We start from the raw sequence: 25,337 nt of genomic DNA, 5'->3' as shown, positions 1-25,337 counted from the left end.
CCAGTCTGTTAGTCTATGTCTTTTTATTGGGGAATTGAGTCCATTGATATTAAGAGATATTAAGGAAAAGTAAATGTTGCTTCCTTTTATTTTTGTCGTTAGAATTGGCATTCTGTTCTTGTGGCTGTCTTCTTTTTGGTTTGTTGAGGGATTACTTTCTTGCTTATTCTAGGGCGTGATTTCCGTCCTTCTATTGCTTCTTTTCTGTTATTATCCTTTGAAGGGCTGGATTCGTGGAAAGATATTGTGTGAATTTGGTTTTGTCGTGGAATACTTTGGTTTCTCCATCTATGCTAATTGAGAGTCTGGCCGGGTATCGTAACCTGGGCTGGCATTTGTGTCCTCTTAGTGTCTGTATAACATCTGTCCAGGCTCTTCTGGCTTTCATAGTCTCTGGTGAAAAGTCCGGTGTAATTCTGATAGGCCTTCCTTTATATGTTACTTGACCTTTCTCCCTTAATGCTTTTAATATTCTATCTTTATTTAGTGCATTTGTTGTTCTGATTATTATGTGTCGGGAGGAATTTCTTTTCTGGTCCAGTCTATTTGGAGTTCTGTAGGCTTCTTGTATGATCATGGGCATCTCTTTCTTTATGTTTGGGAAGTTTTCTTCTATTATTTTGTTGAAGATATTAGCTGGCCCTTTAAGTTGAAAATCTTCATTCTCATCAATTCCTATTATCCGTAGGTTTAGTCTTCTCATTGTGTCCTGGATTTCCTGGATGTTTTGAGTTAGGATCCTTTTGCTTTTTGTATTTTCTTTGACTGTTGTGTCGATGTTCTCTATGGAATCTTCTGCACCTGAGATTCTCTCTTCCATTTCTTGTATTCTGTTGCTGATGCTCGCATCTATGGTTCCAGATCTCTTTCCTAGGGTTTCTATCTCCAGCGTTGCCTTGCTTTGGGTTTTCTTTATTGTGTCTACTTCCCTTTTTAGTTTTAGTATGGTTTTGTTCATTTCCATCATCTGTTTGGATGTGTTTTCCTGTTTTTCTTTCAGGACTTCTACCTGTTTGGCTGTGTTTTCCTGCTTTTCTTTAAGGGCCTGTAACTCTTTAGCAGTGCTCTCCTGTAATTCTTTAAGTGACTTATGAAAGTCCTTCTTGATGTCCTCTATCATCATCATGAGAAATGTTTTTAAATCTGGGTCTAGATTTTCAGTTGTGTTGGGGTGCCCAGGACTAGGTGGGGTGGAAGTGCTGCGTTCTGATGATGGTGAGTGGTCTTGATTTCTGTTAGTAGGATTCTTACGTTTGCCTTTCACCATCTGGTAATCTTTGAAACTAGCTGTTATAGTTGTCTCTGTTAAGAGCTTGTTCTTCAGGTGACTCTGTTAGCCTCTATAAGCAGACCTGGGAGGGTAGCACTCTCCTTAGTTTCAGTGGGCAGAGTATTCTCTGCAGGCAAGCTCTCTTCTTGCAGGGAAGGTACCCAGATATCTGGTGTTCGAACCGGACTCCTGGCAGAAGTTGTTTTCCACTCACTAGAGGTCTTAGGATCCCATGTGGAATCCTGTGTGGGCCCTTGCGGGTGTCAGGCGACTCTGCTGGCAAGGTAGCCCGGAGCTCAAGTGGAGCAGAAGGGGCTTGTGCCCCAGGTCAGGCCCGGGTAGTCTGCTTCCCTATGTCCCCAAGTCTCAGGTTCTGCGCGATTGGATTGGGGCAGGCGCTGTGTTCCACTCACCAGAGGTGAGGCACAAGCCCCTTCTGCTCCACTCGAGCCCCGGGCTACCTTGCCAGGGTAATAGCAGGACACCCGCAAGGGCCCACACAGGACTCCCTATGGGATCCTAAGACCTCTGATGAGTGGAACACAGTGCCTGCCCCAATCCAATCGTGAGGAACCTGAGACTGCGGTACATAGGGAAGCAGACTACCCAGGCCTGACCTGGGGCACAAGCCCCTTCCGCTCCACTCGAGCCCCAGGCTACCTTGCCAGCAGAGTTGCCCGACACCCTCAAGGGCCCACACGGGATCCTAAGACCTCCGGTGAGAGGAACGTCTAATCCTTTATCTTACTTTAATGGGCATTTTATTTGTTAGTTTGATAATTCCTTCAGTATTTCTTTTTGACCCAAAGGATAGTTTTACTGTTTTATCTATATCTAATCTCTTATATATTTGGGTATCTTGACTGCTTCAAACTCATCTGAAGGAACTGCAATAGCCCTTGAACACTATATAGATGCACTTTTGAGATATTAGTTTAAGGAACATAGCCCGATAACTGCATTAATATATACTTCAATGTTACAGCTCCTTGATTCAATGTTTTAATATGAACATCTAGAAATATTATTTACAAAAATATCATAGTTAGATAGCTGGTAAGTATTATGTAAATTAAGATCAATGTGGGAAATATAGGTGGATACCCAGTGTCCAAGATAGAATTTTATCATTGTGAAGAGACACCATGACCAAGGCAAGTCTTATAGGGACAAAGTTTAATTGGGACTGACTTACATGTTCTGAGGTTCAGCCCATTATAGTTAACACAGGACCATGGCAGCATTCTGGCAAGCATGGTACAGGAGGAGTTGAGAGTTCTAAATCTTCTGAAGAAGGTTTCTAGCAGAATACTGGCTTCCAGACAGCTAGGATCAAGGTCTTAAAGTCCACACCCATAGTGACACCTACTCCAACAAGACCACAGCAACTCCAGCAGGGCCACACTTTCTAAAAATGACACTCTCTGAGGTAACCCAATCACAAAAGAACTCACACAATATGTACTCACTGATAAGTGGATATTAGCCCAGAAACTTAGGATACCCAAGATATAAGATACAATTTGCTAAACGCATGAAACTCAAGAAGAACAAAGACCAAAGTGTGCACACTTTGCCCCTTCTTAGAATTGGGAACAAAACACCCATGGAAGGTGTTACAGAGATAAAGTTTGGAGCTGTGTCAAAAGGATGGACCATCTAGAGACTGCCATATCCAGGAATCCACCCCATAATCAGCTTCCAAACGCTGACACCATTGCATATACTAGCAAGATTTTATCGAAAGGACCCAGATGTAGCTGTCTCTTGTGAGACTATGCCGGGGCCTAGCAAACACAGAAGTGGATGCTCACAGTCAGCTATTGGAGGGATCACAGGGCTCCCAATGGAGGAGCTAGAGAAAGTACCCAAGGAGCTAAAGGGATCTGCACCCCCATAGGTAGAACAACATTATGAACTAACCAGTACCCCGGAGCTCTTGTCTCTAGCTGCATATGTATCAAAAGATGGCCTAGTCGGCCATCACTGGAAAGAGAGGCCCATTGGACTTGCAAACTTTATATGCCTCAGTACAGGGGAAAGGAAAGTGGAGTGGGTGGGTAGGGGAGTGGGTGGGAGGGTATGGGGGACTTTTGGGATAGCATTGTAAATGTAAATGAGGAAAATACCTAATAAAAATTATAAAAAAATATGACACTCTCTAGGCTGAGCATATACAAATGATAACATTTTACCTCCTGGTCCCTATAGGCTTGTTCAAACATTTGAATTTATGGGGGCCATACCTAAACATAGCATAATACAAAATATACTTAATCCAACTTTAAAAGTCCCCATAGTCTATAACAGTTGAAACAATGTTAAATGTACAAAGTTCAAAGTATCTTCTGAGATGTATCCAACCACTTGAGTGTAATCCCCAAAGCAGGACAGAACAACCAGCTGGGCATACTTCAAACTCTGCATCTCCATGTCTGATATCAAGGTGGTTCTCAGATATCCAACTCCTTTTTCATCTTTGTTGCCTGCAGCAAACTTCTCTCTCCTGGGATAGTTCCTGTTAGCAGTTTTTCTCAGCAGATAGCCCACAGCTCTGGCATCTCCAACATCTTGGGGTCTCCAAGGTAACTTCATTGTTACAATTTGTTTCAATATCTGAGATCTACACATAATTTTCTGTACTAAACCCATCTGGTCATGGGCTTGTTTTGGTTGAGAGATTTTAATGAGTGCTTATAATTCTTTAGGAGTTATGGGGCTATTTAGATAATTTATCTGATCCTGATTTAACTTTAGTACTTGTATCTGCCTAGAAAATTGCCCATTTCATTCAGATTTTCCAGTTTTGTTGAATATAGGCAATTGTAGTAGGATCTGATGATTTTTTTAATTTACTCAGTTTCTGTTGTTATATCTTCCTTTTCATTTATGATTTTTTAAAATTTAAATACTGTCTCTATGCCCTCTGGTCAGTCTGTTTAAGAGTTATCAATCATATTGATTTTTTCAAAGAGCCAGGTGCTGGTTTGTTGATTTTTTTTATATATATATATTTTTTTTTTTTCCTACTTGGTTGATTTTAGCCCTGAGTTTAATTATTTCCTGCAGTTGCAGTCTACTCCTCTTGGGTATATATATATATATATATATATATATATATATATATTTTTTTTTTTTTCTTGCAGGCACTCAGAGCTGGGTTTTCCTCTTAGGACTGCTATCATTGTATATGATAAGTTTGAGTATATTGTGCCTTCATTTGCATTTAATTCTAAAAAGTCTTAATTTCTTCCTTTATTTCTTCCTTGACCAAGTTATCATTAAATAGGGCGTTGTTCAGAATCCATGTGTATGTGGGCCTTCTGTTGTACTTGTTGCTATTAAAGATCAACATTAGTCCATGGTAATCTGATAGGAGGCATGGGATTATTTCAATCCTTTTTTATCTGTTGATGCCTGTTTTGTGACTGACTATGTGGTCAATTTTGGAGAAGGTACCATGAGTTGCTGAGAAGAAAGTATATTCTTTTGTTTTAGGATAAAATGTTCTATAAATGTCTGTTAAATCCATTTGGTCGATAACTTCTGTTAGTTTCAATATGTCTTTGTTTACTTTGTGTTTCCATGATTTGTCCATGGATGACAGTGGGGTGTTGAAGTGTCCTATTATTATTGTGTGAGGTACAATGTGTGCCTTGAGCTTTAGTAAAGATTCTTTTTTGAATGTGGGTGCCCTTGCATTGAGAGCATAGATGTTCAGATGTGAGAGTTCTTCTTGGGAGATATTTCCTTTGATGAGTATGAAATGAAGTGTTCATCTTTATCCTTTTTGATAACTTCTGGATGAAAGATTTTTGGTTTTTTTGTTGTTGTTGTTGTTGGTGGTGGTGGTGGTGGTGGTGGTGGTTTTTGTTTTGTTTTGTTTTGTTTTATGTTAGAATGGCTACTCCAGCTTGTTTCTTGGGACCATTTGCTTGGAAAATTGTTTTCTAGCTTTTTACTCTGAGGTAGTGTCTATCTTTGACACTGAAGTGCATTTCCTATATGCATCAAAATTTTGGGTCCTGATTGCATATCCATTCCGTTAGACCATGTCTTTTTATTGGGGAAATTGAGTTCATTGATATTAAGAAATAGTAAATAATAGTGATTGTTGCTTTCTGTTATTTTTGATGTTATTTTTATGTTTGTGAAGCTATTTTCTTTTGGGCTTGTTGAAAGATTACTTTCTTGCTTTTTCTAGGGTGTAGTTTCCCTCCTTGTGTTACAGTTTTCCATCTCTTATCCTTTGTACGGCTGGATTTGTGGAAGGATATTGTGTAAATTAGGTTTTTCATGGAATATATTGGTTTCTCCCTCTAGGATAATTGAGAGTCTTGTTGGGTATAGTAGCCTAGGCTGGCATTTGTGTTCTCTTTAGGTCTGTGTAATGTCTGTCCAGGATTTTCTAGCGTTCATAGTCTCTGTTGAGAAGTCTGGTGTAATTATGATAGATCTGCCTTTTTATGTTACTTGACTTTTTCCCTTAATGCTTTTAATAGTCTTTCTTTGTTTTGTGCATTTGGTGTTTTGACTCTTATGTGACAGGAGGAATTTCTTTTCTTGTCCAATCTATTTGGTATTCTGTAAGCCTCTTGTATGTTTATGGACATCTCTTTCTTTAGGCTATGGAAGTTTTCTTCTACAATTTTGTTGAAGATATTTATTGGCCCTTTAAGTTGGGAATCTTTACTCTCTTCTGTACCTATAATCCTTAGGTTTGGTCTTCTCATTATGTCCTGGATTTCATGAATGTTTTGAGTTATGAGCTTTGTGAATTTTGCATTTTCTTTGACTGTTGTGTCAATGTTTTCTATGGTATCTTCTGCACCTGAGATTCTCCCTTCTGTCGCTTGTATTCTATTGGTGATGCTTTCATCTATGACTCCTGATCTCTTTCTTAGGTGGTTTTTTTGTTTGTTCGTTTGTTTGTTTTTGTTTTGTTTTGTTTTTGTTTCTGTTTTTTCCTCCACGGTTGTCTACTTTGTAATTTTTTTTTTATTGTTTCTATTTCCAAATTTTAGATTCTGGATGGTTTTGTTCAATTCCTTCACCTGTTTGATTGTGTTTTCCTATAATTCTTTAATTTTTTTTGTGCTTTTTCTTTAAGGGCTTCTACCTATTTACCTGTGTTCTCCTCTACTTCTTTAGGGAGTTATTTATGTCCTTCTTAAAGTCCTCTATCATCATCATGAGATGTGATTTTAAATCAGAGTCTTGCTTTTCTCAGGTGTTGGGGTATCCAAGGCTTGCTGTGGTGGGAGAACTGGGATCTAATGATTGTAAGTAGTCTTTGTTTCTGTTACTTATGTTCTTTCCCTTGCCTCTTGCCATTTGATTAACTCTGGCGTTAGTTGGTCTTGATGTTTCTCACTGTGGCTTGTTCCTCCTGCAAGTCTTTGTGTCAGTACTCTGAGGAGACCTGTTCTCCTACAGAGGAATTGGCTATGGAGAGCTATGGCATAGAGTCATCTCCAGGCTCTGGACAGAAATCAGAAGGATCCTGTTTCTGGCTGTTTCTTGGTTCCTGTGTCCTGATGGCTCTGTGCATGGCCTTCTTGGGCCATAAATTTGAGCAGAAATTGTGGTCTTACCTGTACTCACAGGTATGTTGGCACTCCTGGGAGTCCATCTCTCTCTCATTATTTGGGTATAAAGCACTGTGGCACAGGCTCAGCTCCTGATACAGATGCTGGATTCTTCTTAATCACCAACAATTTCTTAGCTCCTTCTAACCAGCATCAATTGTTCTAGTAGTCCCTTGTATTCTGGACTCTTTGAGTTCAGAGCCACACGTGGCCTAAGTGCCAAGTTCTGCTGCTTACTGGGGCTAAAATATGGTCCTCATTTTCAATAACACTATCACCAGCTTTCTGTTTTCCAACTCCTTCTCTACCTAAACTTGGCTATCCTGGTACTTGCTCTGTAGACAGACCTTAAACTGAAATCTTCTGCTGCAGACCCTCTGCATCCCTTGACTGCATGGAAAGGGTCTCTGGGTACAGATGCAAGGAGTAGGCCAGTGACAGAACATCATGCGAGATTGTGTAGAATCTGAATGTATTGTCATAAAGTGAACACCAGTCTTATATAGCACAGAAAATAAAAGGGGTAGGAAATCACAGCAGGAAAAGTACATTGAAGTTACCTGATACAAAACAAAGGAATGACTACAAAGGGACTTACAGGAACCAGGTAAATGTTTACAGTAAAGATAAAGCAGTCCTGCCTAGGGTCAGCTTAATGACAGGTAAGGATTTCACACTCTAGTGCTATACCTTTGAACCTTGTGAAGGCTAGCACCAGGGGGTTCTGCTCTTAGCAGACCTTCTCATGAATAATGCAATACCACAACCCCCCTATTTCCTAGGCCTTGCTAAATTCTTATATGAGTGTAACTTTTAAGTATCTGGAGAATCTCCGTTTGTCAGAAGAATTCACCATCTTGCTTCTAATATGGAATGCAGCCTGTACTGAAGATTTCTATCTCAGTGGGATTCTCTGGCTCTCTTATGGTATTCCCTTGTTTGGGTGAGATTTGCTATTGTCCTTAGTAAATGCTTTTGCAGACCAGCTCTGGGCTACTGGCTCAGTCTTTTGTAATGCTTAATTAGTTACTGAATAGGTAACTTCCTTACTGCATTCTTGCCAGATTCCAAGCTCATAGGCTTCTGGGACCTTGAAACACTGGCAAAGGCTCTGGTTATGTCAGAATTCAATCTTAAAAGGCACTTATAATAATATAATACTAAAAGAGAGCACATGGATCCATAAACCAGACTAACATGGGAATAGGGTATGAGTATATGGGTTAATGAGAATGACAAAGCTCCAGGAGGTGAGTTTCCGTGAAACTCTTTTCCTCGTGAGTGCTTCCAGGCTTATTAGCCTGTCAAGCAGACTTGACTGGAGTGTGTGGCAATCTTCATGTCTCTTTCTCCTGTGATTAAAAGTATGTAGCACTTTTCATCCACTACATGGTAAGCCCCAGCCCTCTGCTTACCTTCTACTACAAAGCTGCTTCAGTCCGTGAACCAAGTCATCGCCCCTGGCCAAGGTTGGTCTGTGAGGTCTGGCCGGATTCCAGTCTCTTTTGCCAGTATTTCTTCACACTTATGTGTAGGGGCCTCGTCAGCCTCAGGTAGTAAGGAGGCGGGGTTGAGAATGGCTGGGGGTGCAAAACTTACTCGCTCTGTCAGCAATAGGCTCTGGTAGTGTGTCATTCGGCGTTGGTCATCCAGCGGTCCGGTGGTTGCCTGATGATGCTCTCAAGAGAGTGTGGGGCCACTTTAGTAACATTCTGGCCCATAGTCAGTTTGTCAGCATCTCTTACTAGCACAGCCGTGGCTGCTATCGCTCGCAGGCAGGAGGGCCATCCACTGGCCACAGGGTCTAGTTTCTTTGGTAAGTAGGCTACTGGGTGCTTCCATGGTCCCAAAACCTGGGTAAGGACTCCTCTTACCACTCCATTTCTTTCATCAATGTATAGGGTGAAAGGTTTGTTTAAATCTGGCAGGGCCAATGCCGGAGCCTGCAGCAGTGCCTTTTGAGAGTTTCAAAGGCTAGCTGATGTTCTCTGGTCCAGGTGAATTCCCCTTTCTCTTTGGTTAGTGGACACAAGGGAGTTGCCAGTGTGGCAAATCCGGGAATCCAGAGTCTGCAAAACCCGGGGGTCCCCAGGAACTCTCTTACCTGGTGAGCAGTGGCTGGGGCCGGGATCTGCATAACAGCTTGTTTTCTGGCTTCTGTGAGCCACCGTTGTCCATCTCTCAGGACATATCCTAGGTAGGTCACTTCTAACTGGCATAACTGAGCCTTTTTAGCAGAGGCCCGATACCCCAGCTTACCTAACTCGTCCAGGAGGTTTTGGGTCCCAATTTCACAGTCCTCGTGTGTTTCTGCAGCTAGGAGCAGGTCATCTACATATTGCAGAAGAGTCACCTGTGGGTTATTGGCTCGGAAAAGAGCAAGATCTTGGTGTAGGGGTTCATCGAACAAAGTGGGCGAGTTCTTGAATCCATGAGGCAGCCTCGTCCATGTGAGCTGTCCGGCTTGTCCACTCTCAGAGTCTCGCCATTTGAAAGTGAACAAGGGCTGGCTGTTGGGGTGTAACCTCAAACAGAAAAAAGCGTCTTTGAGATCCAGGACTGTGTACCATGTCTGACCAGGTGGCAAGGTGCTGAGGAGGTTATAAGGATTTGGCACCGTGGGGTGTATGTCCTGAACTCTCTTGTTGACTTCTCTAAGGTTCTGGACTGGACAGCAGTCACTGGTCCCTGGTTTTTTTACTGGAAGTAGAGGAGTGTTCCAAGGGGATTTGCCTGGGACCAAAATCCCTTGTTGGAGCAGTTTGTTAATTTGGGGGTGTATACCCTCTTGAGCTTCTCTGCTCATGGGATATTGTCGGACCCCTATAGGGGTGGCCCCGGACTTAAGTTCAATCACCACGGGGGGGGGGGGGAGACCAGTTTTGCCATCTCCACTCCTCCTGTCTCTGCCTACGCCTGAGGGTATTGATTCAACTAGTCCTGTAATCCCTCAGGGGGCTTTACTTTATTTTGGTAAAGTCTATATTCCTCCCCTAGTTGTAAAGACAGCTCTAGAGTCTGGGGCACTTTTATTCCCCAGAAAACCTCTGGTCGATGAGAGGTGAAAGTTATTTGTGCTTTTAACTTGGTTAGTAAGTCTCTCCCCAATAAAGGCATAGGACACCCTGGAATGACTAGAAACGAATGAGTTACTCGATTTTGCCCTATGTCTACTACTCGGGATGTGGTCCATGGATACGATTTTTGTCCTGTGGCCCCGATCACCAAGGTTTTTTTTATTTTTCTTCACTTTTCCTAGAGGTGTTTTGAGTACTGAAAATTCGGCTCCCGTGTCAACTAGAAAGTCCACAGGGGTTCCCTCTACTTCTAAAGTTACCCTAGGCTCGGGGAGGGGGGCCGAGCCCTGTTCCCCCTAGTCTTCATCTTCTCTAAGAGAAAGCACCTTTACCTCTTGTTTTTTTTTTTTTTTTTTTTTTTTTTTTTTTTTTTTTTTTCCGGACAGTCACTCTTCCAGTGGCCCATTTCCTTGCAATATGCACATTGGTTCCTCTTCAGGCGCTGCCTGCCTTTTCTGGGTCTCCTTGGTCCCTGTTGTCTTTTGTCTCCCAGGTTCCCTGACTGTCTACCTCTTCTTCTGTTATCTCTTTCTCCTACTGTGGCCAGGATCCTAGTCAAAACCTTTTCTTGCCTCCTGTCTCTCCTATCCTCTTCTTTTCTTTTCTCTCTTTTCTCTCTCTCTAACGTTTCATCTTCTGTTTCTCTCCTATGATACACTTTCTCTGCCTCTCTAACTACATCCCTTATGGTGTAATCCTGCAAGCACTCAATTCGCTGTAACTTCTTCCTAATGTCAGGAGCCGACTGGCCAATGAAGGCCATAATTATTGAGGCCCTTTGACCCTCAGACGTGGGGTCGAATGGGGTATATCTCCTATAAGCCTCCATGAGCCTTTCAAGGAAGACTGAGGGGGGCTCAGTCGCTCCCTGCATAACCTCTCTTACCTTGGCCAGATTCGTGGGCTGCCAGGCAGCACCTCTGAGACCCGCCACTAGGACCCGGCGATAATTGGACAGTCGTTCCCTACCTGGTGCCATATTATAATCCCATCAGGGCCGGGTTAGCAGGAATCCTTCATCTATCTCAGCTGGAGTTTGGACAAGGCGCCCAGCCTCGTCTCGGACATTTTTCCGAGCCTCGAGGAGAATCTTCTCTCTCTCCTCGGTTGTGAATAGAGTCTGCAGAAGCTGCTGGCAGTCATCCCAGGTCAGCTGGTGTGAATACATTAATGATTCAACCAACCCAGTGAGTCCTGCAGGGTTTTCTGAAAAAAGGGGGGTGATTAGCTTTCCAGTTATAGAGGTCAGAAGAGGAAAAAGGCCAATACTGTAGGGGCTGTAGATTATTTGGATCGGCAGGGGGAGCCCCAATAGCCCTGAGGAGGAGCGCCATGGTTGAATCCAAAGGCCCCTCAGGGGTGACTCCTCGCCGGCTTCTTGTTCCTGTGGAGGGACCCCCTCCTCCGGCCAGGGCCTGAGGCAGGGGTTCCGAGGGAGCTGAAAGTTGGGGCTGGGGAGCATACGGTGGGGGTTAAGGGGTGTCGGGCCACTCAGGGGGTTCTTCAATCTCTGGATAGATCTTGGGGGGTTTCGTCACTGGTGTGCTGCGATCATCATCTCTCCCGAGCAGTGGTTTCGGTTTCTCTTTCTCACCATTTTCCCAGATGGCTAAGATCTTGGTGCCAGGGCAGAGAGGCAGGAGGAATGGGTGAACCCACGGGGGTGGGTAGCATGCCAAGTTCTCCCATACCATGATGTACGGTTGCTGGTCTGGATGCAACCCTGGCCCTTCCTGAAAAACAATGGCCTTCACAGCCCTTATGGTGGGTAAGTAAAAAGTTCCTTCTGCTGGCCAACCTACTCCAAAAACAGGCCATTCCGAGGAACAGAAAGGCATCCATGGCTTTTTCTTCACTATTACTGACAAATTTCATCCTCTAGCCCTAACGTCCGTCCAATGGTCCTTAGTCAAAGATAAAGGAGTAGACACGGTCTGTCCCATAGTGAAGAATAAGAGTAAACACAACACAATGACAGAGAAGGAAAACACTAAGACATCCAAGCACACTCGTCTGCGTCTGGACTTACACAACCAGCCAAACACTACCTCTGATGGAGTGGGATTCCACTCCACTCCTCTGGCAGTAAGAGCACTCACTCTTCTTCACTCTGCCAGGCAACAGCCAGGTCCTCTTGACTGTTCCGTACCCCGGGCACTCCAGGGTCTCCCTCGGAATGTCTTCCAAAGGTGCAGCCTGTAGGGAAATAGACCGTCGTCTTCCCACAGCCACTAGGGTCCTTATGGTCCACAGTGGCAGCTGCCAGAATACAGAATACCAGAACTGGTAACACAGGTGGGGCTCAAACCCACAATCTCAGAACTGAAAAACTAAGACACAAATTCAGCAGTGCCACACTTAGACAACAGACAACATAACAAGACTCACACAAACAAACGCACCTCCAAGGGGTACTTCAGGGTTCCTGGGTGTCACGCAGATCTCGGTGGAATCTCCAAATAAAAGAACCTAGTAGGGAAACCCCACTCAGCTCCCGATTCGGCGTGCACCCAAGAATCACGAATAGACCACAACACCTTGATGTAACAACACGAGGTATATTAATGGCGGAGCTCCGGGTCGAAATGTATCTCACACAGGAGACAGTGGATTCGACCATGAGGCTTGGAAGCTAGGGGTTTTTATAGAAAAGGAGTGGGGCTAGGGGAGGAATTGGCGCGGTTTCACATGATTGGTCCATTTAAACATCAGCAGCCTGTAACATTTAACTTAGGTCAGAGGGGTGGGAGATAGGGAGGCTATGGGCCTGCCTGGGCATGTCCTGGTCTGTTCTGCTATGTTCTCAGCCCCAGGTTTCAAAGCTCACAAATAACTCTTTGGGCTATTTGACATACATTACATGAATCACAGTTTTATTTCCTTTCAGACCCAGTTCTGAGGCTGAGGTGGGCTTTCTTTGTCCCAATCTGCTTTTATAACATTTGCATTACATGCAAGTAATAAGGTCAGTTCTAGGTTAAGGAACAAGCAAGACAATAAACAAAGTCCCATGATCTCTGTTTCTAAGTGATTATCAGGATGACCAAGATATTGGAACCTACTTTCTTATCCTAGACAAAAGTCATATTCTTACCTGAAGTCTACATCTTTGTTTTAGCCTCAAGGCAGATTCCTGCCTGAGCTTACTTCCCTGTCCTGACCCATGCTCAGATTCCTGCCTGAAGCCTACTTCCTTCTCTGTGCCCAAAGTCAAATTCCTGCCAAGTTTCTGGAAGCAACACCAAAAGCTTTCCACAGGTATTAAATAGAAACAAGAGGGTAGTAAGATTGATTTTTGCTTGTATAGCAGCTAATTTCATTAATAGCTAATAACTCTGCTTCTGAAATTACTTTGACACAAGAAGTTAAAACAGCTATTTTCATTAATCATTTAGCAAAAATTATTACTAAGTTCTGCGTATTCAAGAGGATTTAGATAGGTGTTTAGAAAAATAGGTTGATGCTCTTTATGATACTATTCAAATTATTGCAGAGGAGGTTCAAAGAGTAAGAAGCCATCTCCAGTGTCATGCTAATTACCAATGGATGTGTGTTACTTCTAAAATTTAAAGTGATAGTCACTATAATTCGGGAAATATTCAAAGACACTTGTAGGCAATTTAGTATAATTCTAACACCTCTCAGGATGTTTTAACTTTGCATACTGAAGTTATGAATTTGAAGAATGCTGCTCCAATGAGTTTTGATGCTGCAGATATTGCTGATAAAATTATTTGTAGCCTGAGGTCAATATTTCCATCTTGGTCAAGCTTCAATAATGGCATATATACTTTGATCATGCTTGCCCTTCTAGTCCTAGGAATACATCTATTCCTGACCATGATGATAAAGCTTGTCTTTAACAATATCAACATGTTGGTGGCTAACATACATGGCTTGAAGCTAAAAATGGACAGAAACAGAGTTATTAATCTAAAAGGCAGGCACTCAGAGAAAGGTAAGTCCTGCACAGAACCTTACCAACCTAAGACAGAAATGCATTGCTTTTGATACTGCATATTCCATGATTGGTAAGTAAGGCATTCTTGTCAGAACAATCTAGGACAGATACAGTCTTACTTATGAAATAAATATGTGGAGATGAGACTTCCTTTTTCCAATACAATTAATACAAATATCTGTACCTTAGCCTCAGTTAGACTTTTCTGAAAAGGGAAAAAAGCATCCATATTCTTCACCAAAATATCACAAGAACAGTCTCTCAGCAACCTATTAAAATCTGTTTCCTCAGAAAACTCTACATCCTGGCTTCCACAGTTCAAGTCACCCTCAGCCTCAAAGACTTCCCTATTCCTACAGAGATAACCCATTAAGCTCCACTTAAAGCTTTCCAAAGTCCCAAAATCCATATTCTTCCAAACAAAAGCATGGTAAAGACTATCATACAAATACCCCACCCCTGGTACTAACTTCTGTCTTAGTTGGGGTTTTTCTGCTGTCAACAGACACCTTTGCCAAAATATTTCTTTTTTATTAGCTACTTTATTTATTTAAAGTTGAATTGTTATCCCCTTTCCTTGTTTCCACTCCGGAAACCCCCATCCCATCTTCCCTCTCCCTGCTTCTATGATGGTGGGGCCCCACCCACCCACTCCCTCCTCCCTGCCCTGGCATTCCCCTACACTGGGGCATCCAGACTTTGCAGAACCAAGTGCCTTGTTCCAGTAAATCTCCAACTCAAATATGTCCTTGCAATGAAAACATGCCTAAATTAATATGAGTGCATGCTGTGTGCAGAGATCTACCACTACACTACCATCTTCTACATCTATAAGACCCCTTAGAATTTGCAGTTTCTCCAGGCCACATGCTATTAATCTGCTTTCTTCTTATTCCTCCTCCTCTGCATCCTCTCCCTCCTCCATTTTCTCCTTTTTCTCTCTTTCCACCTTCCCTTTTATCTGACCAATCATCATCTCTCCTTTATTTTACAAATTAAGATGGAAAGGAGGTTTACAGGAAATCATCTGAGTGCTAATTCATTCCTTGTCAGCAGCCACTCACAGGAGAACGGAATTAACATCAAATATACTTAGCTCCAAGGCTATCTACAACAGGGCCTCTCCTCCCATTGATGACCAACAAGACCATCCTCTGTTACATATTCGACTGAAGCTATGGATTGTTCTGTGTGTACTCTTGATTGGTGGTTTATTCCCTCAGAGATCTGGGGCATCTAGTTGTTTGATATGGTTGTTCTTCCTATGGAGTTGCAAACCATTCAGCTCCTTTAGTCTTTCTCTAACTCCTTCATTGGAGGCCCCTGCTCAGTCCAATGGTTGGATGTGAGCATCTGACTCTGTATTTGTCAGGCTCTGGCAGAGCCTCTCAGAAGACAGCTATATCAGGCTCCTATCAGCAAGCATTTCTTGGTATCCTCAATTGCATTTGAATTTGGTGTCTGTATGAGGGATGGATTGCCAGGTGGGGAAATCTCTGGATGGCCTTTCCTTCAGTCTCTGCTCCAGATTTTGTTTCCTTATTTCCTCACTTGAGTATTTTGTTCCCCCTTGTAAGGACTAAAACAATACACACTTTGGTATTCATTCTTCTTGAGCTTCATGTGATCTATGAATTGTATCTTGGGTATTCTGAGGTTTGGGGCTATTATTCACTTATGAGTGAGTACATACCATGTGTGTACTTTTGTGACTGGGTTACCTCACCTCACTCAAGATGATATTTTCTAGTTTCATACTTTGCCGAAGAATTTCATGAAGTCATTGTTTTTTTGTTTTGTTTTGTTTTGATTTGTTTTGTTTTGTTTTTATTGTTTTTCAAGACAGGGTTTCTCTGTATAGTCCTGGCTGTCCTGGAACTCACTCTGTAGACCAGACTGGCCTCGAACCTCCGGCTGTCTCTGCCTCCCAAGTGCTGGGATTAAAGGCGTGTGCCACCACCACCCGTCTTTGTTTTAAAAGCTAAGTAGTACTTCATTGTGTAGATGTACAAGATTTTCTGTATCCATTCCTCTGTTGAGGGATATCTGGCTTCTTCCAGATTCTGGCTGTTATAAATAATGCTGCTATGAACATCTCATAACATTTAATTTGGGCTGGCTTACAGGTTCAGAGGTTCAGTCCATTATCATCAAGGCAGGAACATGGCAGTATTCTGGCAGGCATGGCACAGGAGGAGCTAAGAGCTCTACATATTCATCTGAACATTTCTAGCAGGATACTGGCTTCCAGGCAGCTAGGATGTGGGTTTTAAAACCCATGCCCACAGTGGCATACCTACTCCAACAAGACCACAGCTACACTAACAGGGCCACACCCTCTAATTACACCACTCCCATGGCTGAGCATATACAAACTATTACACCCAGAGAGGCCTCCACCCACTTCAGAGAAGGGGGGCAATAGGGTGAAGGAAGGCATTTTAGAAGGGAGTGACTGAGAATGGGGGACATGATCAGTATGTAAAGTGAATAAAAAAATAAAGAAATTTCAAATGGCATATGCATTTGAGAATAGACATTTTGGTCAACATTTATTGAACAGCAATGAGAAATCAGATCATGTATAATTACCTGTTTGATACGTTTTTCACATTGTCTAACAATAAGAAGAAAACAAATAAGGCAGTATTTTATTTGGAAAAGTCGTTGCCTACCATGTGCATGTCTCTGGGTTTGATATCCAGGACTGCTGTAAAATTAAGTGTAGAGATAAAACCTTAATCTCACAATTCAGTTCATAGAAACAAGAAGGAACATCAGGAGTTCAAGGCATTCAAGGTCTTCCTCATCTACATCCTAGCTCATGTTCAGGATCAGGTTGTGCAAGAGAACTTTTCTCAAAACTAATGAAATACATACATACATACATACATGCATTCATACATACATACATACATACATACATATATACATTCATATATACAAACAAACATACACACACACAATAATATATACACATAAACAACCTAAAAGTTAAACTAATATGTGTCAGAATTGTCTCACTCAGAGGACCACGTTTCAGAATACTAACAAACTGGAATTTTTCCAGGTTAACATACATTACTCATCCTTGGAGTAGTTTGATCCCCTCACGTACCACCAATAAGATCTGGTTAAGCCTGTTGGAATGATGGAGAAAAAGGAGTTGTCCGTTACCCTCTCCATAACCATACTAGTCTTAAGCTTCTTCACATCTGATGATTTTATGATCTTTTCTCCCTAGAACTCAGTCTGATTACTCTGCCCATTTAGTTATATATTCTTCTTGCATCTTATGCTAATTCAATAAAATTGTTAAATTCTTCTCTATTCTGTAAACCATCACATTGCTTCTCATTCAAGTTCAACAGTTGTGTGTTTAACTAGAAACTGTTTGCAATATTTAAAAGTAGCTTTTCTTATTCAATTTCTTACCTTGTACTGTGACCTGTCCAGCAGGTCTAGTTATTTGAGGGTCTTGAGGGGACCTCCTCCTAAGAACCAAGTGGGGAGTAGAGAGAGACGAGGGCCTTGTGCGAATAACGACAGGACACGGAAACCGTTCTGGAATGCATCAAAGCCCCAAATGTATTGAGAAAGGCCCAAGGCTTAAATGCACAAGCAAAAGGGGAAGTACAGATACTTATCAGTGGGAGGGGTAGGGCAATACAAGCAAAAGGAGAAGTACTTATGGGAGGGGGCAATAGAAATTCTTTCTTTTGGCAGCTACACGGGGAAGCAGGAATTTGGTGGTATCAGGGTGTGGTCAGGACATCTGCGATGACTTAGGGCTGGAACATCCCGTGGTTGTTCTCGGAATCCATGTGTCAGTGGCCTGCTTTTGACCCCCTTTTCTTCTCAGGGGGAGAGGCCCAATTCAGAGATCACGAGTTGTCTTAATAGCTCCCAACAGTACTGATTCATTGTAGTGTGAGAGTCTTGTTCTATTCTCTTAATTGCAAATAAAAGAAGAGTTAGTGAAGCCCAAGTTACTCAAATCATCTAGTTTCTTGAAGGTCAATTCTATAAAATCTCCAGATTTGTCAATAACTTAAGATGCATTTCCTCTTTCATTCTGGCACAAAACATATAATAGTTTCCCTTTTATCTCTCTTTTTGTATCTTTCCCTAGTTTCAAGCACCCCTAGCCTCTTTCAGTTTAAGTTTTTCTTTGTACTAGGGATTAATACATGTAGAGCTTTCCTTTTCCTCTCCCAATCAACTGAAGACTCCAATGTTTTCATCAAGTGGTCTATCTTTCTCCTCCCTGCTCTCTTCCCTTGCTGTGCCATCCATTCTCAGACCCTTGTCAATGTGACTCTAGTATGCAAATTACTGCATCTGATTCCAGAATCTTCTCTAAAGACTAACAATATTTTACAAACTTTCTGTGGAACACACTTACTAAAGTCTATAGTGAGCACTTTAAAAGACTACAGTGGATTAGTGTAATACTCCTATCACTTCCCTAGCCTGACATACCTCATTTCATATTTCTGACAATGTCATAGTCACTAACAGACCTAAGCAGGTAGGGCTGGTGCCTTGGCTGCTCTCTCTTCTTTCATCCCATAAGCCATTGTTTCAGCACATAGTGTTTCTATGCCTCGAGTGTCTTTTTAATCTTAAATTTTACTCTATAACATCCATAGATCATGTATTTTCATACATCAAATTTCAGTTTTGTTCTTAGTGTTCTTTGACTCTTGTCATTTTTTTTTCTTTTCTCATAAGAACCTTCCACAAAGTTACTAGAATTTTAATTACAAATCCTTATCATTGCATGTTTTTATTCAAGTCCTTTCAAGCCTATATCAAAATTTCTACTAAGAATCATTAAAAGTCCTCTTTTAATATGCAATGTTATCTATGATTTACAAAAAAAATAAATAAAAAATCTTATTCCTCTGAACGATAGCCTTTCTAACCATCACGACTTAGGTCAAATACCTTAATTTCTTGATGGCAAAACTTAATCACCAGTACAGCTTTTTAGCAATAACAATTCCAAACACTTTATTGAACTGGGTAAAACAAATCGGCATATATATATATATATGGGTTTTCCTTTGATTGTACTATTTTCTACATAAACTCCAATTTAGTGTCGTCATCTAGTTACATAAGCACTTATTTATATTACTGTTAATTTCATCTTTAATTTGCTCATCTGTAAATGGATGTATATCTTACTATAAAGAACTTCTGTTTAGGATGATCAAGATAATTTATAATATATATTTTTAGGAAATGGTTCCAGTGATTTTTAAAATATAGAAAGTCTACAAAGTATTTATATAATATTGTCAAGACTAATGAATTTTAATTAGGGATTTGTTAGTAAAATTATAAGGAGACTATAAAGTTTAGTGAGAAAAATATTGCACATTAATATTACTAATTAAATGAGAAGAAATGTTATATTTCTTTTTTATTGTAGTTTTTTTCTCTTTTTTTTAATTAGGTATTTTTCTCGTTTACATTTCCAATGCTATCCCAAAAGTCCCCAACCCACCCCACAATCCCCTACCCACCCACTCCCCCTTTTTGGCCCTGGAGTTCCCCTGTACTGGGGCATATACAGTTTGTGTGACCAATGGGCCTCTCTTTACAGTGATGGCCGACTAGGCCATCTTTTGATACATATGCAGCTAGAGTCAAGAGCTCCGGGGTACTGGTTAGTTCATAATGTTGTTCCACCTATAGGGTTGCAGATCCCTTTAGCTCCTTGGATACTTTCTCTAGCTCCTCCATTGGGAGCCCTGTGATCCATCCAATAGCTGACTGTGAGCATCCACTTCTGTGTTTGCTAGGCCCCGGCATAGTCTCACAAGAGACAGCTACATCTGGGTCCTTTCAGCAAAATCTTGCTAGTGTATGCAATGGTGTCAGCATTTGGAAGCTGATTATGAGATGGATCCCTGGATATGGCAATCACTAGATGGTCCATCCTTTCATCACAGCTCCAAATTTTGTCTCTGTAAGTCATTCCATGGGTGTTTTGTTCTCATGTCTAAGAAGGGGCAAAGTGTCCACACTTTGGTCTTCGTTCTTCTTGAGTTTCATGCATTTAGCAAATTGTATCTTATATTTTGGGTATCCTAAGTTTCTGGACTAATATCCACTTATCAGTGAGTACATAGTGTGCGAGTTCCTTTGTGATTGGGTTACCTCACTCAGGATGATGCCTTCCAGTTCCATCCATTTGCTTAGGAATTTCATAAATTCATTCTTTTTAATAGCTGAGTAGTACTCCATTGTGTAAATGTACCACATTTTCTGCATCCATTCCTCTGTTGAGGGGCATCTGGGTTCTTTCCAGCTTCTGGCTATTATAAATAAGGCTGATATGAACATAATGGAGCATTTGTCCTTCTTACCGGTTGGAACATATTCTGGATATATGCCCAGAAGAGGTATTGTGGGATCCTCCTATAGTACTATGTCCAATTACTGAGGAACTGCCAGACTGATTTCCAGAGTGGTTGTACAAGCTTGCAATCCCACCCACAATGAAGGAGTGTTCCTCTTTCTCCACATCCTCCCCTGCATCTGCTGTCACCTGAATTTTTGATCTTAGCCATTCTGACTGGGATGAGGTGGAATCTCAGGGTTGTTTTGACTTGCATTTCCCTGATGATTAAGGATGTTGAACATTTTTTCAGGTGCTTCTCTGCCATTCGGTATTCCTCTGGTGAGAATTCTTTTTTCAGCTCTGAGCCCCATTTTTTAATGGGGTTATTTGGTTTTCTGGAGTCCACCTTCTTGAGTTCTTTATATATATTGGATATTAATCCCCTATCCGATTTGGGATAGGTAAAGATCCTTTCCCAATCTGATGGTGGACTTTTTGTCTTATTGACAGTGTCTTTTGCCTTGCAGAAGCTTTGCAATTTTATGAGGTCCCATTTATCGATTCTCGAACTTACAGTGCAAGCCATTCCTGTTCTATTCAGGAATTTTACCCCTGTACCCATATTTTCGAGGCTTTTCCCTACTTTCTCCTCTATAAATTTCAGTGTCTCTGGTTTTATGTGGAGTTCCTTAATCCACTTAGATTTGACCTTAGTACAAGGAAATAGAAATGGATCAATTCGCATTCTTCTACATGATAACCACCAGTTGTGCCAGCACCATTTGTTGAAAATGTTGTCTTTTTTCCACTGGATGGTTTTAGCTCCCTTGTCAAAGATAAAGTGATCATAGGTGTGTAGGTTCATCTCTGGGTATTCAATTCTGTTCCATTGGTCTACTTATCTGTCGCTATACCAGTACCATGCAGTTTTTATCACAATTGCTCTGTAGTACAGCTTTAGGTCAGGCATGGTGATTCCACCAGAGGTTCTTTTATCCTTGAGAAGAGTTTTTCTATCCTCGGTTTTTTGTTATTCCAGATGAATCTGCCAATTGCCCTTTCTAATTTCTTGAAGAATTGAGTTGGAATTTTGATGGGAATTGCATTAAATCTGTAGATTGTTTTTGGCAAGATAGCCATTTTTACTATATTGATCCTGCCAGTCCATGAGCATGGGAGATCTTTCCATCTTCTGAGATTTTCTTTAATTTCTTTCTTCAGAGACTTGAAGTTCTTATCATACAGATCTTTCACTTCCTTAGTTAGAATCACGCCAAGGTATTTTATATTATTTGTGACTATTGAGAAGGGTGTTGTTTCCCTAATTTCTTTCTCAGCCCGTTTATCCTTTGTGTAAAGAAAGCCATTGACTTGTTTGAGTTAATTTTATATCCAGCTACTTAATTGAAGCTGCTTATCAGGCTTAGGAGTTCTCTGGTGGAATTTTTGGGGTCACTTATATATACTATCATATCATCTGCAAAAAGTGATATTTTGACTTCTTCCTTTCCAATTTGTATTCCCTTGATCTCCTTTTGTTGTCTAATTGCTCTGGCTAGGACTTCAAGTACTATGTTGAATAGGTAGGGAGAGAGTGGACAGCCTTGTCTAGTCCCTGATTTTAGTGGGATTGCTTCCAGCTTCTCACCATTTACTTTGATGTTGGCTACTGGTTTGCTATAGATTGCTTTTATCATGTTTAGGTATGGGTGTTATTAAACGCGTTCTCACGCCCGGCCAGGAAGAACACAGCAAACCAGAATCTTCTGCGGCAAAACTTTATTGCTTACATCTTCAGGAGCAAGAGTGTAAGAAGCAAGAGAGAGAGAAAACGAAACCCCGTCCCTATTAAGGAGAATTATCCTTCGCCTAGGACGTGTCACTCCCTGATTGGCTGCAGCCCATCGGCCGAGTTGACGTCACGGGGAAGGCAGAGCACATGGAGTGGAGAACCACCCTCGGCACATGCGCAGATTATTTGTTTACCACTTAGAACACAGCTGTCAGCGCCATCTTGTAACGGCGAATGTGGGCGCGGCTCCCAGAGCATGACTTAACTCATCAGAGTTTCAAAGCAATAGGTGCCATTGGGAAATTCAGGTTGCATCAAAAGCATTTTGTAATTAGTGCTAACTTGATTTTCTATGGCCATCTTTACCTTGTAATTAGAACAAGGCGGTGGGAGGGAGGTCACTGTGGTTGATATGCTGTGGGATAGATTCAAGGTGTGTGTGTGTGCTGGAGGTTGCTCTGTGCTGTGGTCCTGGTGAAGGTTGGACTATACTGTTTAGGTGACCCTTGAAGGTTAGCAGTTACCACATTGGCTTGAAGTAGTAACAAAGGTAGAGAGTTGGCTCTCTTGGATGACAGGTTTTTTCATGGGTCTGGTCAGAGTAAGGCACTTGTGATTGGCAGGAGAGGAAGGCAAATCGGTACCTGTGTTTTTCTGTGTCCTTGGTGTAATGGAGCCACTGCCGAGTTGTGTAAAGGAACTAGGAGTGTAGAGAGAGGGCCTAGGTTCCAGTATGAGTGGAAAGAAAAGAAAAAAAAATGGCCTCTGTGATACCCTCTTCTACTTGTCATAGTGTTTAAAAACCAGTTCTTGGGACTGCTGGGAGTATTGGTGTTTCTTAGTCTGGGTCATTTGTGTATGGCTTAGGCCATCTGAAAACTGAGAGGGAGGATCTATAGACAGTGTCCTCTGGCTGGGGCCTGACAGAAGGGAATTAAAACACAAAGCGGGCCTCAGAGGAAAGAGCTGCAAGTGGCTGGGCGCCCTACTGCCCAGCCATCGTCCTCCCGGTTGTCAGGGTGCTTCTGGCTCAGAGTGCTCAGTAAACATCTGCTGAGAGGTAGGAGGACTCTTAGGCCTTCTTGTTGGCCCAGCTCCAGCCTCTTTGTAGCACCATGGGGATCACAGGCTCCTGAGAACATTCACACAGATCAGGGTTTAGCAGTTCTTCGAGAGTGCATTGATGGCTTGTATTGATTTGTTGGAGAACAATGACCCATAGCTTCAGCCTGAGAGTTCCTAATAAAGTTAAGAAGGCATAAAAATGTCTCCTCAGAGACCAGTCAGGAGGATTTCTTCCCGTAGAATTTAATTTGTTGCTTGTGTGGTTTCTGTGATGTCATCCCATATGTGTAACCTGGAAACACTCACACAGAGCGCAAACTCGGCATGCATATTTTGAAATGGAAAACTGCATTGTTGCTCTCTGTGTGCTGGGAAAACAGACTCAGGACTATTGTAGGTCTGAGACCAGCTTTTAAGGGGCATGCCTGCAAGGTTCGCCTCCCACTTGCCTGTGAAGTGGGGTCACATAACCTATAACTATTCCTCAGTGCAGGAACAAAAGGAGGACGTCCAGCCACGCCACCTGGCAAGGCTCTTGACCGACTGGACTTTCTCAGGGATGGTCTCCCATGACTCAACCAACTTTAGTCATACCTCTAGTATGTATAAGCATGAGATGGACTGCAAATGAACTGTATTAGTTTTGACGTCTTGTCATTTGAAGGATGGAGAAAGGGAGAGAGAAACTACCCTCTGTCAAAGAACCCTCATGCTGGCTATTGGTTCCCAATTTTGTTAAAATTGAAGTTACTGCTAAATATGCTTTAATTGACAACTACTGTATCTTAGAGGAATTCCTTTAGTAACACTGTCTGTCCTGTAAGGGAATTTCAGGATTAAATATGTTCGTATTCAGAAATGAATGCATGGCTCTGTAAAAGCAAGCAGCCAGCACTGCACAGCTGGTAAGGCACCATCGGCATCCTTAGTGGACACTGGGGAGATGGCAGAAGATCATGGCTCCAACTTCCTCTAAACCACACTCTCTCTGCCCCCCCCCCCAAACCAAAGCTCTTCTGTTGTCTTTGTGTGTTTCTAGCCTCCCCATCACTCCCACCTGGAGGAGGAGCTCACACGCTTCAGCTGAGGCTTTGTGTGTCTCACAAGACAACGCCCACACAACTCTATGTCTTTACAGTTGTGGATGTTTGGCCTTAATACAACTACTGAATGACATATCAGTTACAGAAATTTTGTATGCATCTCAGTGGCAGCAATATTGTCTCTGTGCCACAAAAAGAGGCATGTCATAAGAGTTATTCTTTTATGCATCTGTGACGTGGATTTATTTACCCAGTCATGAAGACCATGCTTCCCAATGCTGGATACAGTTTTGGATTCTAGAAAGCAAACCAAATTCCTTATCTGTATTTTCCCTTCTGCTTCAAGGCACAGGCCAGCCATTAATGTTAGTTACCCTTCCAAAGAAGCCTTGATCTTAAAGCAGTCAGACGAGATAGAGGACTGCTGTCATTTACCTTCTGTCGTGAAAGCTAGTCATCCTACGCCCCATCTGGAGGCAGGGAAGGCCTCTGGCATTACATTATTATTTTTTAAATATATATCTTTCATGCCATTGGGTTGAGGCACCTTGAAGATTTGCTTCTGAAGGTAGCTTCCCAGTCACACACTGAAAGAGCAGAGGGAAAGAGTTGCCTGGCTGAGGTTGCCTTTCTTGAGCAACTCAGTATTCGGAAACGGATTGCCTTGCTGTCTTAGTCATTGATAGGTATGTTCAGAATGTGAGGAAGACCGAGTCTCTCTATGCTGAAGAAATTAGGATGCCTTGAAGAGAACACACAGGTAACTTTGGGTGCTTTGTCCAATGGCTACTAATAAGGATACCAGACTCAGGCTGTGCCATGAGAAGAGCATTCCACGTGGTTATAGCTTTTGCAAGCATATGGATTCTGCCTAATTTTTAATAAGTCGAGCCTTGCAGTAAAAAGGAGATTTCTATCTCCAGAGTTGATCGACTAGATCTGGTTACTAGTTCACATCTGAAAATAGTTATGGTTCCATAGAAAGCCCCTCTATCTGTCAGAACACAGGGTCATTGTATTACAGTCCAGAAGACAATGTGGTAATTTGCTTAGCTCTAAATGGGCAGGAGACGGAGGTCTGCAGTGCCCAGGCAGTGGCTTTCTTGTAGAAACACCACTGTTCCCGATGTAAACAACATGCCATGCCAGCTAGCACTCTGCAAAGGGCAGCCAGAGAGAAGCCCCT

This window comes from Mus musculus, chromosome 17 (genome assembly GCF_000001635.26).
Source record: "Mus musculus strain C57BL/6J chromosome 17, GRCm38.p6 C57BL/6J".
Lineage (NCBI taxonomy): Eukaryota > Metazoa > Chordata > Mammalia > Rodentia > Muridae > Mus > Mus musculus.
This window is presented reverse-complemented; position numbering follows the sequence as displayed.